Here is a 15,443-nt window from a genome sequence, read left to right on the forward strand (position 1 = left end):
TTACAAGAGATATGAAGGACCTCTTCAAGGAGAACTACAAACCACTGCTCAATGAAATAAAAGGGGATACAAACAAATGGAAGAACATTCCATGCTTATGGGTTGGAAGAATCAATATCGTGAAAATGGCCATACTGCCCAAGGTAATTTATAGATTCAATGCCATCCCCATCAAGCTACCAATGACTTTCTTCACAGAATTGGAAAAAACTACTTTAAAGTTCATATGGAACCAAAAAAGAGCCCTCATCGCCAAGTCAATCCTAAGCCAAAAGAACAAAGCTGGAGGCATCACACTACCTGACTTCAAACTATACTACAAGGCTACAGTAACCAAAACAGCATGGTACTGGTACCACAACAGAGACATAGATCAAAGGAACAGAACAGAGCCCTCAGAAATGATGCCACATATCTACAACTATCTGATCTTTGACAAACCCGACAAAAACAAGAAATGGGGAAAGGATTCCCTATTTAATAAATGGTGCTGGGAAAACTGGCTAGCCATATGTAGAAAGCTGAAACTGGATCCCTTCCTTACACCTTATACAAAAATTAATTCAAGATGGATTAAAGACTTAAATGTTAGACCTAAAACCATTAAAATCCTACAAGAAAACCTAGGCAATACCATTCAGGACATAGGCGTGGGCAAGGACTTCATGTCTAAACCACCAAAAGCAATGGCAACAAAAGCCAAAATTGACAAATGGGATCTCATTAAACTAAAGAGCTTCTGCACAGCAAAAGAAACTACCATCAGAGTGAACAGGCAACCTACAGAATGGGAGAAAATTTTTGCAACCTACTCATCTGACAAAGGGCTAATATCCAGAATCTACAATGAACTCAAACAAATTTACAAGAAAAAAACAAACAACCCCATCAAAAAGTGGGCAAAGGACATGAACAGACACTTCTCAAAAGAAGACATTGATGCAGCCAAAAAACACATGAAGAAATGCTCATCATCACTGGCCATCAGAGAAATGCAAATCAAAACCACAGTGAGATACCATCTCAGACCAGTTAGATACCATCTCACACCAGTTAGAATGGCCATCATTAAAAAATCAGGAAACAACAGGTGCTGGAGAGGATGTGGAGAAATAGGAACACTTTTACACTGTTGGTGGGACTGTAAACTAGTTCAACCATTGTGGAAGTCAGTGTGGCGATTCCTCAGGGATCTCAAACTAGAAATACCATTTGACCCAGCCATCCCATTACTGGGTATATACCCAAAGGACTATAAATCATGCTGCTATAAAGACACATGCACACGTATGTTTATTGTGGCACTATTCACAATAGCAAAGAGTTGGAACCAAACCAAGTGTCCAACAACGATAGACTGGATTAAGAAAATGTGGCACATATACACCATGGAATACTATGCAGCCATAAAAAATGATGAGTTCATGTCCTTTGTAGGGACATGGATGAAACTGGAAAACATCATTCTCAGTAAACTATCGCAAGGACAAAAAACCAAACACCACATGTTCTCACTCATAGGTGGGAATTGAACAATGAGAACTCATGGACACAGGAAGGGGAACATCACACTCCGGGGACTGTTGTGGGATTGGGGGAGGGGGGAGGGACAGCATTAGGAGATATACCTAATGCTAAATGACGAGTTAATGGGTGCAGCAAATCAACATGGCACATGGATACATATGTAACAAACCTGCACATTGTGCACATGTACCCTAAAACCTAAAGTATAATAAAAAAAAAAATTCAACCCAGTTTATGCAAAGTGGTTGAAGCCTTGTGTTAGTTCTCTGTGTTTCAAGTCATTATGGTAGTTTATAGGGAGATTCTGGGTGCCCTGCAGTGGATCATCTGTGGCAAATGCACTGAGCACGACCTGGATGCTTTTGCTCTGTCCCCAGAGCAGTCACCCTCCACTCTGCATTTAGCATAGCTTTTTTTCTCTTGAAGGAAAAATGCCTTTGCTTTTTGTGACCCCTCGATTCTGTTTCCCATTGGATCACCTGAAAGGCCTTGTTGTCTAATCTCTGTTGGTTTAATCTTCTGTCATCCCTGTCCTGCCTGGCTCATCAGGAATCTTCAGGAGTCTGAAGAGGAGGAAGCCCCTCAGGAGTCCTGGGATGAAGGTTATTCAACTCTGTCAATTCCTCCTGACATGTTGGCCTCATACCAGTCTTACAGGAGCACCTTTCACTCATTAGAGGAACAGCAAGTCAGCTTGACTCTTGACATAGGCAGTGAGTACTCCATTGTGAAGGTGATAAAGCTCCAGTTAGTGTCCCAGTAGACCCCATAATCTTCGGGCCTTGTGCCCCTGGTTGGGCTGAGAGTTGCCATCACTGTGGGCTGAACCTATATATCAATGTAGATTTCAGTCATTCTGGAGTCGAGTCTGAAGCACGGGCATGGGGTGGATCAGTGAGCTTGGCTCTCTTCCTAGTCTCAGGCCATGCCCATGCCACCCTGGACTGACTGTCAGGACATTGAACTCAAGGCAGGTGTGGCAAACTCACACTAAGCTATGCAGCACATGCCCAGGAGTTGTCTGTCAGATCAGCTCATCTGAATTAAATGTCTCTTGCCAGCTACAAAGTTCCTTATGAGTTTTGTTCCCAAAGCATGTCTGTGTGGTTCTTTACCTGCCCAAGGCCAGTGTCACCCTTGTCTACCTCTCAGTGGAAGATGTGACCCAGGTTTCACTGAATTTGTCTTCATTTTCTGTGTCTTCTATGTTGGCTTGTTTTAGCTCATCTGTCCATCGTCTTGCTGGTATGTTTTCTAGATAAACAGCTGACTTTTCACTCACTAAATCCATAATAGCTGATGCTTCTGTGTAGAACCAAGACTCATTTTGACTCAAGAGTTGGTACATTGCACCCATCCATCAAATCTCACCATTCACAATCTCATAAACGATCAAATTCTGGGTATTTGATTAGAGAAATTTAATATTGAGCTATCTCTCCTACGAGGTGGTAGAACTATTTGCCTACAATTTATTGGGGAAAAAATTGCTCATTTGTGTACACAAAGCTAGAACAGAGCACATTGGGAAGATAACATTCCAAAACAGGGGAATTTTGCCCAAGGCTCATGATAGGACCCAAGCCAGTTCTCTCAAGACTTGATCTCAGGCCTACTGGAATATTTCTCTCAAAGTCTCCTGTTCTCACACTGACAAGACTGATGTCCCTGTGTTAGGATTGGACAGAGGAATGTTTCTGTGTGTAAGGAAGAACTGCTTAATGTAAGAGACCCCATCTGAATTTATTTGCAGGACCTGTGTGATCAAGTGAAAAAGGAGGATCGAGAGGCAACATGTCCCAGGTGAGTCTGAGAAATTGTGGGCAGTTAATTTGGTGTTGACACCTGGAGATGCCAAGTCCAGGGAAAACTGAACATGCTGAAAATAATGATTTCATTCTTGTCAGCCAAGCCTGAATTACTCCTACTAATATCGCTGTTGCTTTTCATTGCACTAAATTTCTTCCTACCATTTCTTCCTACCCTTATCATTTACTAACCTGGTGAAGATTGGCCGTACCTCAAAAGCTGTATTCTCATGGCGACTGCACAGAAACTTGAGCACATTTTATGGAAAATTATTGAGCCCACACTATTCATGCTCACTGTTTGCTGTGTGTCCTGAGGGCACTAACTCAGAGTGTCCTTTAACTTCCTCATCAGTGTGTCACCTGGACAATTCACTAAGTTTTCTTTGTCTGTCTCTCTTTCTTTCTCTCTGTATTTCTCTTTCATCATTTACTACCCAGCTGTGGCCTATTCCAACATAAAGGCAATAATTTGTTACCTCGTTAATGGATCTATCCTTTTTCTTTTTTAACCTCTTCCTTATGCCCCATGAAATCTAGCTGGGGCTCTGTGGTTTCTCATTTTCCCTCACTTACGCTTTAGTTTTTCCAACTTCTTCAGGCTCAGCAGGGAGCTGTTGGAAGTGGAAGAGCCTGAAGTCTTGCAGGACTCACTGGATAGATATTATTCGACTCCTACCAGTTATCTTGAACTGCCTGACTCATGCCAGCCCTACAGAAGTACTTTTACTCATTGGAGGAACAGCATGTTGGCTTGGCTCTTGACGGGGACAGTGAGTACCTTACTATGAAGGTGATAGGGCTCCACCTGGTCTTCCAGATATGGGTCATATTCCTGCACCAAGTGGCCCTTACTGACCCAAGAGATGTCATTGCCACAGGGAGGACCTATAGGTGCATGTAGGTTGTAATGAAACTCTAGTTCCACTTGGAAGCCCAGACATGAAATGGGTCAGTGAGCATGGCTCTATTCCTAGTCTCCAGCCATGCCTGTGGCAACCTGAACCCACTCTCAGCACATTGGACCCAGACAGATGTAAAAAATTCACAGAACTATGATTTTGACTCAAGGGTTTGTAGGTTTCCTCCTTCATTCTAATTTCAGTGTCTAAAATTCTTGCATCCATGAACGAGCTGGGCATTTGATGAGACAGGGCTGAATACTGCAGTTTTCCTCCTAGAAATCATCTGGGGCATTTTCTTTGAATTGATGGGAACAATAAGGCATAACTGTTTGCACAAACTTGGGATAAATGATTTTGGGATAATGATCTACCAGAATAGGGATATTTCACCCTCGGTTCTGAGATGCAAACCAAAGAATCTCTGTCATGACCGGCTTTCAGGCCTCCTGAAGTGTATCTCTCACATTGTCCTGTTCTCATGCTGAGGAGCCTGAGATCCCTGTGTGGGGATTAGACAGTGGGCTGTTATGGGTGTAGATGAATTGGCTTATTTTGTCTGTCCCTGTCTGAATTTATTGCAGGAATTAAAAAGGACCAAGAAGAGGAAGAAGACCAAGGCCCCCCTTGCTCCAGGTAACTTTGAGCAATTGTGAACAGCTACTTCTGTGTTGACACCTGGAGACTCCTGGTTCAGGGAAAACAGAGCAGGCTGACAATATGGATTACATCTTTTCAACCAAGCCTGAATTATTCCTACTAACATTGCTGTTGGTTTTCATTGCAGTAGATATTTAGGTTTCCATTTCTTCCTCCCCTTATCATTTACTAAGCTACCATAGGTGGACCATACTTCAAAAGCTGTATTCACATAGTGACTGCATGGAAACTTGAGCACATTTTATGTAAAATTATTGAGCCCATTCTTTTCATGATCACTGTATGCTGTGTGTCCTGAGGGCACTAACTGAGAGTGTCCTGTTACTCCCTCATCAGTGTGTCACCTGGACAATTCACTGAGCTCATTCTCTCTCTCTCTCTCTGTCTCTCTGTCTCTCTCTCTGTCTGTCTTTCTCTTTCATCCTTTTCCATTTGGCCCTGTTCTGTCCCAACATATAGCCAATAATTTGTTGCCTCATTAATGGATCTATCCTTTTTCTTTTTATAACTACTACCTTATGCTCCTCATGAAATCTAGCTGGGGCTCTGTGGTGTCTGATTTTCTTTGGCTTACTCTTTAGTTTTTCCTACTTCTCCAGGCTCAGCAGTGAGCTGCTGGAAGGGGAAGGGCCTGAAGTCTTGCAGGACTCACTGGATAGACGTTATTCAACTCCTTCCAGTTATCTTGAACTGTGTGACTCATGCCAGTCCTACAAAACTGCCTTTTACTCATTGGAGGAACAGCATATTGGCTTGGCTCTTTACGTGGACAGTAGATTCCTTACTATGAAGGTGATAAGTCTCCACCTGGTCTTCCAGATAGGGGTCATATTCCTGCACTGAACAGCCCTTACTGAGCTGAGAGATGTCGTTGCCGCAGGCAGGACCTATAGGCCCATGTAGGTTTGAATGAAACTCTAGTTCCAGTTGGAAGCCCAGACGTAGGATGGGTCAGTGGGCATGGCTCTATTCCTATTCTCAGACCATGCCAGTGGCAACCTGTGCTCAGTCTGAAGACATTGGACCCAAGTTAGTTGTGACACGTTCACATAACTATGCAGCACATGCTGGGAGTAATCTATCAGACATTCTAACTTGAACCACATATCTCTGGGTAGCTACAAAGTTCCTCAGGGATTTCATTTTGCAAGCATGTCTCTGAGCTTCAATACCTGCTCAAAGTCAATGTCATCTTTGTGTACAGCTCATGCGAAGCTGTTACCCTGGTTTTAATTAACCTAACCTCATTCTTTGTATCTTCAATGTCTGCTTGTTTTAGCTGATCTGTCTGTTATCTTTTGTTTTGGTTTTGGAATCAAGACTGAGCCCTGTCACTTTTTGATGCCGTGAATAACCAATGTTTTCTTATAGAACCAAAGACTTATTTTTGACTCAACGGTTTGTTGATTTTCTCCCTCATTGTAATTTCAGTGTCTAAAATCCTCGCCTTTGTGAACAAGCTGGGTATTTGATGAGACAGGACTGAATACTGCAGTTTTTTTTTCCAGAAATTATTTTGGGTGTTTGCTTTGAATTGATAGGGAAAATATTGCATAACTGTTGCACAAACTCAGGACAGATGATACTGGGATAATGATCTACCAGAACAGGGGACATTTCACCCTTAGGTTCAGAGACAAAAACCAAGGAATCTGTATCATGTCTGACCATCAGGCCTCCTGGAATATATCTCTCACAGTGTCCTCTTCTCATGCTCAGGAGACAGATGTTCCTGTTTTAGGATTGGACAGTGGATGGTTGCATGAATAGGGGAATAGATTTAATGTGTCTGCCCCTGTCTGACTTTGTTGCAGACATTGAAAAAAATCAAGAAGAAGAAGAAGACCAAGACCCACCATGCCCCAGGTAACTTTGAGCAATTGCAGACATTTATTTTTTATATCTGGAGAAGCCAGATACAGGGAAAACAGAACATACCTATCCATTCATTCAGCCAACCATGAAATCGCTATATTAGTAATGTTAAGATTATCAGTCTGCAATAATTATTAAGCAGGATTATTAGTTAATATTAATATTATTGGTACAATATTAATAAAGGTGCCTCTTTTCATTTTACACCTGTATTTGTTTCTCTTGTTAATTCCTTCAAAATTGTACTAATCTTTATTCAATTGACTTTGTTGAACTGATCAATCACATTTTCTGCAGTTTCCTTTTCTGCCTTTTTGGCTTAAAGAGAACTTGAGATGCTCATCCAATGTCTGCCTCTTTGCCATTATATTTGCAAATATCTGAGAGCAAGAATGTGAATACTCATAGCTCTTTGGTAGAGGGATCATTCCAGCTCACTGTCTACCCAGGGCACTGAGCACCTGCTGCTCTGTCTCCTGCTGGAGACAGAGAAGGATCATTCTCTGCCTGAGGGGACTGTTTTTTGCTTCCTCTGGCTTCTCCTGTCAGACTCTCTGTAGAACCAGTTGGGCACTGTAGTTTCTGTTCCCTCTGGTGTTTATCTTCTGTGTTCTTCACCCACCAGGCTGAGCCTGGAACTGCCAGAGGTGGAGGAACAGGACGTCCTGCAGGACTCCCTGGATGAAGTTTACTTGACTCCTTCACTCCCCCATGACCTGTCTGGCTGCCAGCAGCCTTACAGCAGCACATTGTACTCATTGGAGGATCAGCTCACCTGATTTGCTCTCGATGTAGCCTGTGAGTACTCCAGCCTGAAGGTCACAAAACTCTACTATTCTCCTGGGCAGCCTCTATATGTTCTGTTTCCTGTAACTTGTGCAGGTGAGATGGATCATCTCTGCAGCCAGGCCCTGTAAATTCAGAGTGTTTTTAATCTGGTTCTTGGATCCAGTTTTATGCTCAGACATTCGATGGGTGGAACCCCTTTCTCTTGTGCCAGGTGATTCCTCTGTCACCCAACCCCTTCTCACAAGAGCAGGCTGTAAGTATCAAAACAGGCCAGAGAGGGGAATGATGAGGGATCATTGCAAACTCTTGGCCACAATAGCTCACCTGGAGAATTTTATATAACAGACTTCATTCCTTAAGATAGGGTATCTCTCTTTTCAGACATTATGTTGAGCAGCACCCTTCTCATCACATATCCTGAGCAGCGCCCTTCTCTCTTCTCTGGCCATCCACCTATGCCGGCAGTTTTCCCCCATTATTTTGGAGGGCTGTTTCATGATTCCTGTGTTTCAAGCCAGATTCTCTACTACCTCCTCTGAGGTGGCTTCCCTCCACTGAGGCAGTTAGTATCCCTTCCTCCGTGCGTGGCCATGGCTTGCATCCTCTGTAGAGCCCCGGTGGTTTCTTTCATGTGTGAGTTTGTAGTTTCAATCATGTGTCGTCTCAGTGCTATATTCTCATGTAAACCATCAACAGCTAGTTTCCCTGATCAGGTGCTGGCCTAACTGATGAGCAAAGCATAGTGGTTCTCATCCCCATGATCTCCAGCAAACCCCTCCTGTGAGCAAGTGCCCCTTGAGGTCGCTGTTTCATAGGGTCTGTAAAGGAAAAAAGAAATTTTATTTTGTTCTCACTCATTCTATTTTTTTGTACCATTATTCTGGGAATTTCATGTGAATTGTTATGAGTTTTACCCATTGGCTTTTGTAGGAAGAGCAAGTAACTCTGTGATGTCCCCCATCTGAATATGTTGTAATGAGAGTAGTGACTGAAACTTTTGTCTTCCATTCTATTTTTGTCAGTAAGCACCTTCCTGCTGGAACCATCCTCTTTCCTGTGTTTCATTTCTCCTTCGGTTTCAAAGAAGCAAAGGCTTTTGTAGGATCACAGCAATTCATAAAATGAAGTAAAATACACATCGCCCTTCCACCTGTTGTACACCTTGCCCTTGGTCAAGCAAGCTCTGTCCTTGCTATAATCTATACAGTGCTCAAGGGACACTCCCAAGTGGGCAGTGTCATCTCCATGTTAGAGCTGAGTATGCTGAGGCTCAGCAAGATCCCTTCACTTGCCCAGGATGCCCCGACTAGTCAAAGTGAGAACACGGGCTCCATGTCTGCCTGACTCCATGGTGCAGTTGCTGTCATTTCTCTGTGGTTGGATCTCTCAGAGACTGAGCTAGGATGGGTGCTCAAGCTTTTCCCCTTTGTAGAAAATTTGTTGGAAATTATTTCAAACTGAAACAGAAAATTTGCTGGTCTGGTACAAAGAACTCCTGTAGCCCCTCACGCACATAAACCAGTGATAAATACCTTGGTGCACTTTGTCTGTGAGCAGAACCAGTGGCTCCTCCAGTCCCTCCAGGGGGACCTACAGCTCCAGAAGGTGCTTGCTGGAAAACGTCTCAGGGAATGAAAGGTGCTAGTCTGTTCCTACCTTGTATCACTTGGGTTTCTGCTCTCCACATGGCAGTCTTGGAGCCCTTGTAAAGTTACTGGGCTCTGTCTCAGGAACACCCCCGCCAGGTCCAGGCTCCCATGAGCAGGAAGGGAAACCCTCAGACACATGTCTCAGAAGTGAGATGTCTGTGATATGGGCCAGTTCTGCCAGGGCATCATGAAACATGGGCCAGGAGAGGCCACGTTCATCCATGCAGACAGGCTGAGATGCATGAATGCACTGTCTCAATTACACCAGGAGGCATCCTGTGTGTGGGTTCTGATGATAACCTATGAAGAGTCTGTACCATGCACAGCTGTGATCCTAGCCGTGGTGCCAGAATTGATGTGCCCCACCTATCCTCTCGCTTCAGGGAAAGTCACAGTAGAATCAACCTAAATCATAACTTGATCACTTATTGAGGACTTTCCCCACCTGCTCAACTAATAATATGTACAGTATTTCAGAAGTTTGAGATATTTTTTGTTTTTTTCTGAAAATGCAAAGAATATTAAAAGTATAAGCTTAAGAAGACTTAGTATTCTGAGAAAGAGAGATAAAAGGACTTAACAAAATTAAGTATTTAGAGTTAAAAACATTCCTAAACATTGATTCTAAATGGCACTTGCAGAGGACAAGAATGGGAAGCCTGGGTTTGATCAGGCTTCCCCAACCAGATTTGTTGTTTTGAGTTGTTTCTCCATCTGCCCCATATAAACTACCATGAAGTTGCATTGAGTCTCCTAAGTGATGTTTAATGAACAGTAAACTGTGCCCTGAGCAACTAAGGAGGCCACGTGAGGTGGCGCGAAGGGCTCGGGGACAAAGACCCAGAAGCTGGAAGGCACCCCATGCAGGGCTGTGCAAGAGAGGGGCCAACCTGACTCCAGGGAAGACTCTGTATGAGAGAGTGGTGGGAGGTGATGCTGGATAGGATCGTGAGGCAGAAGTTAGAAGGGGCACAAAGGCAGGGTGAGCGGGGAGAGTCATACAGTGGGCAGTACAGAGAGAGTTTTCAGAAACAGAGTAGGAATGTGGAAAGAACAGGACTTCTGGGCAATAAAATTGCTGAGAACATTGCTAGTGTGAAGATGGCAGAATCAGAGAAAGCAGTTGTGGGGGTGTATGAAGCCAGACATCAGTGATGAATCTGTACGGAAAAGAAAGAGAGCTCAGACTGTTACTTTGTCTATGTAGAAAGAACTAGACATAAGAGACTCCATTTTGTTCTGTACTAAGAAAAATTCTTCTGCCTTGAGATGCTGTTAATCTGTAACCCTAGCCCCAACCCTGTGCTCACAGAGACCTGTGTTGTGTTGACTCAAGGTTTAATGGATTTAGGGCTATGCAGGATGTGCTTTGTTAAAAAAGTGCTTGAAGGCAGTATGCTTGTTAAAAGTCATCGCCACCCCCTAATCTCAAGTACCCTGGGACACAATACACTACGGAAGGCGACAGGGATCTCTGCCTAGGAAAGCCAGGTATTGTCCAAGGTTTCTCCCCATGTGATAGCCTGAGACATGGCCTCATGGGAAGGGAAAGACCTGACCTTCCTCCAGCCTGACACCGGTAAAGGGTCTGTGCTGAGGAGGATTAGTAAAAGAGGAAGGAAGACCTCTTTGCAGTTGAGATAAGAGGAAGGCATCTGTCTCCTGCTCATCCCTGGGCAATAGAATGTCTCGGTGTAAAACCGAATTGTATGATCTATTTATTGAGATAGGAGAAAACCACCTTGGGGTGGAGGTGAGACATGCTAGCGGCAATACTGCTCATTAATGCACGGAGATGTTTGTATATGTGCACATCAAGGCACAGCACATTTTCTTAACCTTGTTTATGACACAGAGACCTTTGTTTACATGTCTTCCTGCTGACCTTCTCCCCACTATTACCCTATTGTCCTGCCATATCACCCTCTCCAAGATGGTAGAGATACTGATCAATAAATACTGAGGGAACTCAGAGAACAGTGCTGGTGTGGGTCCTCTGTAGGCCAAGCGCTGGTCCCCTGGGCCCACTTTTCTATACTTTGTGTCTTTTTCTTTTCTCAGCTTCTTGTCCCACCTGATGAGAAATGCCCATAAGTGTGGAGGGGCAGGCCACCCCTTCAATTCTGATACACTGTGCTCTCAGGAAGATGAAGAACAGATACACAGAAGGCATTTTAAAGAAAACTTAGAGAAACCTTGGGGAGAATGAGGATGTGTAGAGGGGAGGAGAGAGAAAGAGGAGCCCTGCAGCAACGTGGATCAGGCCCTGAGGGCCCTGTCTATCTTCTGAGCCCAATCTGGACTGGAGCGAGGCCATTGGAAGTCTTTCCTTAGTCCACTTTCTGAGAATGTGATTTCCTCTTCCTGTGGAAATAGCAATAATTTTTATAAGGGGGTGCTGCCCGGACCCCACTGGAGGAGCGGGTAAGATGAGGATTGTGTTCGGTGTTGCCTCCCTACAGAACCATACATAATGATCTGTAATACCTGTGGCCCCTAAGTGTCCGTGAAGGGACTGGTCCCTTTACAACATTGCGTATGGCTGGGGACACCCACTATATGGCAACAAGATGTATATGTGTGGGTTGGTGGTAAAACAATTATAGGCAATGGAAATTCAAAATGTTTCAGAACTCTAAAAAGTTCACCTCATGTAGTATTTGGTCTATTGCAGGGGGGCCCAAGCCCTTGGGGCTGTAGTCAGCTACCTGTCCCTGGTCTGTTAGGCACCAGGCCATGCAGCAGGATATGAGTGGCCGGCAAGCAAGCATATTCCAGCCTGAGCTCCACCTCCTGTCAGATCAGCGGTGGCATTAGATTCTCATAGAAGCACAAACCCTATTGTGAACTGTGCATGCAAGAGATCTAGGTTGTGCGCGCCTTATGAGAATCTAATTAATGCTTGATGATCTGAGGTGGAACAGTTTCATCCCAAAATGATCCTTCCCTCTTTTCACATCCCCCACCCCTGGTCCAAGGAAAAATTGTCTTCCACAAAACCAGTCCCTGGGGCAAAAAGTTTGGAGACTGCTGGTCTACAGTGTCCCAAAACCCTTTTCTATGGTTCCTTCCCAAAGCCTGGAGGCTCTAAGTCCTCCCCTGTTCTTATACTCCTGTGTGTTGAGAAAAATAGCATTTCCTATGCTCTGAAGTTTCTCCAGAACATTCTTTCTAGGCGGCAGGATGGAGATTAATTATAACAGAATATTTGGCATGGCCTTGTTAGCCAATCCAAAGCCCTCTGGGCTGAAGTGGGGGTTTTTCACTTCAGGGACATCCAGCCTGGGTACCTTCCATCTCAGCATCCCCAGGCACAGACAGGAAGGTGACATCACCCCATTTACATGATGTCTGTCTTTGTGGCCTGGGCCACTGGGTGGCTTACCTCAGAGGCAGAGATGCCAGAGATGGGTGTCTGGGCATGATTAAGAAAGGGAAAACTGAGAGTGTTCCTACTGAAGCCCCTTTTCCTTTCAGCTCTCACCCAGGCGGCCTGTCCTTATGGGCCTTGGAGTGGAGACTTGAGCCACCACCTGTTAGAGGTGCAGGCTTCACAGGCACAGCCAGAGCCAAGAACCCTGGTGCCCAGTTGTCTGTGACTGCAACTGGATCAAGGGTTTGACTGTGGCTATGGCTTAGCCAGGCGGGGCATTTCCTCCACCACCTGCAGCTTCACAGCCAACGCTTAACCTGGGAAGCAATGGCCCTTCCAAGGTAGGGAAGGAAAGGGGACCAGGAAGCTCTAATACGGGTGTTGGTGGTCATGGTGCTGTGAGGGGAGGAGGCAATGGGGTCTCTTCGTGCTCCCTCTGAGTCAAGCAGAAATCCACAATGTTCCAACCCAGTGAGGTGAGCAAGAGCCTGGGGTTTAGGATCAAATCTGCTCTCAGGTCCTGGGTTTAACCCTTACTCATTATTGACCTTGGCGAAGTCATTTGTGGTGTTGGTATTTACATCTCAGTTCCGTCATCTGTGAGATCTGAAAAATAATATTGACATTCAATTATTGTTGATCACATTAACTATGAGAATTTCCAAAGGGCTAATTCAATAAAAATTGCTCAATAAATCTATGAATAGTTGTTATCTAATTCTGTTATCTTTCTGGTAAATTAGCACTTAGGAAGTTATTGTGGGATCTGGCCAGCAGCCCACAATGCAACGGGGCTCTTTCTTTGTTCCCAGGCAGATCGGCAGGTCGAGAAATTATAGACACACACAAGATAGTGAAAGCTGGGTCCAGGGGCATCACAACCTTCTGGTCCCATGATGCTGCCAATGCACTGGATATACCAGCATTTATTATTAAGTTTAGTGAGGGTGGGAGTAGGTTAGTGAGGGATTTAGGATCGTTTGATTATGAGGTGAGATGGTCACATGGGGATGAAGTAATTTTTTTTTAATTAATTAATTTATTTATTTATTTTTAATTATACTTTAGGTTTTAGGGTACATGTGCACAATGTGCAGGTTTGTTACATATGTATCCATGTGCCATGTTGATTTGCTGCACCCATTAACTCGTCATTTAGCATTAGGTATGTCTCCTAATGCTGTCCCTCCCCCCTCCCCCAACCCCACAACAATCCCCGGAGTGTGATGTTCCCCTTCCTGTGTCCATGAGTTCTCATTGTTCAATTCCCACCTATGAGTGAGAACATGCGGTGTTTGGTTTTTTGTCCTTGCGATAGTTTACTGAGAATGATGTTTTCCAGTTGGGATGAAGTAATTTTTTAACGTAACATCTGTATGCAGAAGTACAGTATACAGAGATAAGAATTTACAGTATAGTGTGTGCATCAGTAATTTCTAACAGAGCCTTAAAACAGAAACACAGTCTTTCCATAACCTATGATTAGCAAGGTATTAATCAGCAGTAACAGTTGCAGCAAAAGCTGGTTACAAATAATCCATAGAAACAGGACATGAAGCTAGATAACCAGTTAGACCAGAAATCCTTTGAAGGGAGTATGCCTTAACCCCAAAGAGGCCTAGAAGAGCCGTGGCAAGATGAGGGTGTTTGTAGCCCTATCTTATCCATATAAACAGGCGCCCCCCATGTGTCCGTTTATAGACTCTCCACAAGGGTTGCATCCCATTCCCAGAGCTATGAACATCTGCTTTTCTGGGATAGGAATCTTGGTGATGTGAAACCTCCCTGAATGCACATCCGTTCATAGGGTCTCTGCAGGGGGAAGCACATCACGCGCTGTTGGCTAATTCTGGCAGCCCAACCTGGCATTGTCTTTACACAATCCTGCATGCAATTTTGTATTTACAATAATCAGGAGCATTTCATCTTTTATTCCATAGCAATAGTTTCAGGGGGTCTCCCTACAGGAAGTGACTTCACATGCACTGTTTCATCTTAGGGAGAGTAACTGTTAGGATCTCTACTTTCTAGGGACCCCTCTTCCTGTGTTTTCTTAGAAAGTCTCTTTTGCTAGTTTTCTTCCTCTTTGTCAGCATCCCTTTTTAGGTCAATTTTCCCCTGTCAAGCACTTTCGGTAACAACTTATTAGGCACATTCAGTAAAAGTGCAAATCCTGTGCCCACAAGTTAGTCTCCTGACATACCCAGCTTCTTGCTCTGTTTTTTTTTTCCCCCTTGATTTGAAATAAAAGAATAAAATGGCAACCTTCTCATGGAAAGTGTACAAATCTGTCTCTTTTATGAAACTCCATTTAGTTCATCATCTCCACTCACGTCCATGGCCATGTCCTCAGTTTCCTCCCAGGGTTCCACTTCTGCTCAGATTTCCTTAAAACCCTGGGTCGTGTTCATCCTTACTCTCTGTCCCACTCAATATCTCCTCCTGGAGCCCCTGGGGCTGCCTGGTGCTCATCTGTCAAGTGATGCCCCCAGCTGAGGAATAAGGAGACCCACGTCCTCAGGAGGAGGGAGGGTCATGTGAGATAATGAGCACCATCTGGGTCATGGAGAGGACACGTGGAAGATGCTCAGTGAGTGTCGGGGGATGTGTAGTCCCTGACACGTGCCCTGATAACTTTAAGTATTTAAACTGATTTCTTCCACTGATGTCTCTTTTGCTTCTCCATGGATTCCCACACCCCCAGTCAGGACTCACCCACCTGGCTCCAACACTCTCACCTGCTGTCTTTCCCAGGAGTCGAGAGCACTAACCAGGCTCCAGGCAACAGGACAAAGTGAATGCCTTTTGTTTCATTCTCCTTTACCGGTGACTTCTCCCTGCTGTCTAATAGGGCATTTGT

At 44.4% G+C, this 15,443-nt stretch overlaps 1 protein-coding gene and 1 pseudogene across 1 annotated transcript in view; both read left to right on the top strand.

Annotated features, from left to right (window-relative positions):
- LOC116468019 (putative neuroblastoma breakpoint family member 7) overlaps positions 1–15,443 on the top strand; it is a 901,770-nt gene that overhangs the window by 13,132 nt on the left and 873,195 nt on the right. The window lies entirely within an intron of this gene.
- The window catches only part of LOC116468007 (neuroblastoma breakpoint family member 3-like), a 29,230-nt pseudogene that overhangs the window by 12,910 nt on the left and 877 nt on the right, over positions 1–15,443 (top strand).

Source organism: Hylobates moloch, unplaced genomic scaffold (assembly GCF_009828535.3).
Source record: "Hylobates moloch isolate HMO894 unplaced genomic scaffold, HMol_V3 SCAFFOLD_5, whole genome shotgun sequence".
In the NCBI taxonomy this organism is placed as follows: Eukaryota; Metazoa; Chordata; class Mammalia; order Primates; family Hylobatidae; genus Hylobates; species Hylobates moloch.